The sequence below is a fragment of the Montipora foliosa genome, chromosome 7, assembly GCF_036669935.1.
Source record: "Montipora foliosa isolate CH-2021 chromosome 7, ASM3666993v2, whole genome shotgun sequence".
NCBI classification, from domain to species: Eukaryota; Metazoa; Cnidaria; class Anthozoa; order Scleractinia; family Acroporidae; genus Montipora; species Montipora foliosa.
Genome location: NC_090875.1, coordinates 42,895,671 through 42,898,170, shown reverse-complemented (window position 1 = coordinate 42,898,170; position 2,500 = coordinate 42,895,671). Strand labels below are relative to the sequence as shown.

Genomic DNA, 2,500 nt, shown 5'->3' with positions numbered 1-2,500 from the left:
GGTAGTGGGAAATGCGTAGATTTCTCTGGTGGACACAGTAGAATGATCAACGTAACCGGCAATGGCGTCGAAAGTCATGTAACGCGAATGGCGTTTTAGTGGATTTTTAAGCAAAATATACCCTTATGGAGCTTAATAATGGAAAGTCAATTGGATACTGAACAAGAAAGGCGCTGAAAAAAAAATCTGGAATCTTAAAAGCGACGAGTAATGGACTTCGACAACAGTCTGTCGCCCGTCGAGCCGTAATCAACTGTGAGATGTAGTTCTAATATTGTAAGAGTGTGGTGTTTTGTACAACGCCGAAATCAAATGGAAAATTCTCTAGTAACTTATGGGTTTAACAAAACAGAGACTTGGATCTGTACTCAATTCTGCACGATCTTCTGCTAACAATTGGAAATTTCACAAATTCCTGTTAGTCAAAAATTATTTGAAAGAAAGCTTGTTGCCCATTTTTTGCTTGATAATTCAAGTAAAGGGTTTTTCAGTGAAGGGTTTGATGCTAAACACTCGTGGGAAATTTATTTACCGTGTTGCGTTTTTGACACGGAGTGTAATTTGACACGATTGATTTTCTTGTCTTCACGCACGTATTAAATGAAATAGGAAGGGTTTTTTGCCTCTTATAGCACATATGTTGTTTGTTTCAAAAAGCATTTCGCTGGAAAATGGTGGCTTTTATGAATTCATCATGTGTAATATGCGAGCTTAACTGGATAGTTTTTATGGCAATAGTAAAGCATTTTCGTGTCAAAATATAGGGTAAGCGACTCCTTTCTGTTGTGTTACTGTTAACTTAATTGAATATACCATGGCTCGTAAATTTGTATTTGTCATCTGCTGTAAACTTGATTTCCACACTCAAAATTACCTCCAGAACCTACTTTTTGCGTAAAATAAGCTTTTAGAATGATTTTCGTTTCTTCTCTGGTGATACTTGACGATTCGGGAACATTTTGTGAAAAAAGATTTATAACGGGTCACACGCGCAACTTGCCCGATTATGCAAATAACATCCACTTCGCCTTTTGACATCCCATTGAAAGAAACTCGTAAAATATTCGCAGACCGGTCGCTTTCTCTGAAATTTGAAAGGATGATTGCTAACAAATATAGAAAGATTTTCACAATAACTAAAAATTCCTGTGTTAAGCATTAGAATTCGACGAAGAGGTAATGCGACTAAATTTGTCCCGTGCGGTGCTATTTTTATGATTTGACTGTTTTGCAAATTTTGACAGATAATATTAAATTATGAAAAAAATATCCAGGTAAAGGTAAAGGTACACCTTATTTAACGTCGGAAGTTCCTTTACTCTCTAGAGAGTAGGCTCCCAGGAAGCCGACGGATAGATCGTTAAAAAATCTTTATTTTTAGCTGTTATTTAAACATAAAAGATGCAACACTTGACGAGAAATAATATTTTTGCTATTACTATGTATTTTTCCCGGGAATCGCGTTGAAATTGAGTTAAGAAATTTGCATACGTGCGTTGAAATGTGATACACGAGAAAGGAGTTTTATTTCTCTGACAAATGATTTTGTCATTGTAGTGCAAGATGAAATTTATTTGGGAAGCCAACAATATTCTTATAACTTCCTGGTTAATCCAATTTTATTGCTGCGACTTCCTAGTGCGAAGATTGTGCACATGAAACTCGCGCTTCTTGCGAATTTTGAGTGTCATGAAATTACATAATTTGCGTGACAGTATATCCCTTTTTTAATACTCTGACCCAAATACATTCAGATAGTAACAAACTTCATATTTACTTAACCATTTCTTCGCTTTTGTGCTTGTCAGCATTGTGATTTGCGGTAATTCGCAAGTCTGTTTTTGTATCTCATAGATGTTTAGATTTTCAATTACGAAAAGTAGCTACTTTTCGGGGGAGAGAAACGTCCGCCGGAAATACGTCTGCGTTCGCAGGCTACTACTCAACCTCTCGATTGTGTAAATAGTTCACCCTAAAGTCATAATAGATACGTTTCTCAGGAACCCGACAAAGAAGGCTTCCTGACCCGACAGAAGAAATCTAAATATTCAGTTAAATATTACAACAAAATTAACTAACGACGGAAGTTTCTTCGCTAAAACGTACGCTGACCTACTCTGAAACATTCTTTCCCGTAGTTCATTCAGTTGACAGAGGGTGATCACGTTCACCTTTACGGTTGCCTAGCATGTGATCAATTTCTTCCTTTTGACAAAACGTTAGAGACTGCAAAAATGTTCGTGTTTTTAAGATCTTTCAATGAGTATTCGATTCATAGTTAAATATAAACACTGTTATTTTTTTTCTTCATCTGTCTCTTGGCTTGCCTTTTTCTGGTGCAAACGCAAAGCCAAACAATGTTTTGACCTGGCATCAGATTAGACCGTCACATTATGAAGCGGAAACTACACCTCTAGTCCTTTCTTGTGTGTGCAATAAACGTTTGCTTAGTCCAACTGCTAGACATGCTGGAAAACGTCCGTCAGAGCAATTTGCAGTT

The 2,500-nt window shown here is 36.8% G+C and overlaps 1 long non-coding RNA gene across 2 annotated transcripts in view; it reads left to right on the top strand.

Moving 5' to 3' along the window:
• The window catches only part of LOC138009560 (uncharacterized), a 441,051-nt gene that overhangs the window by 409,447 nt on the left and 29,104 nt on the right, over positions 1-2,500 (top strand). The window lies entirely within an intron of this gene.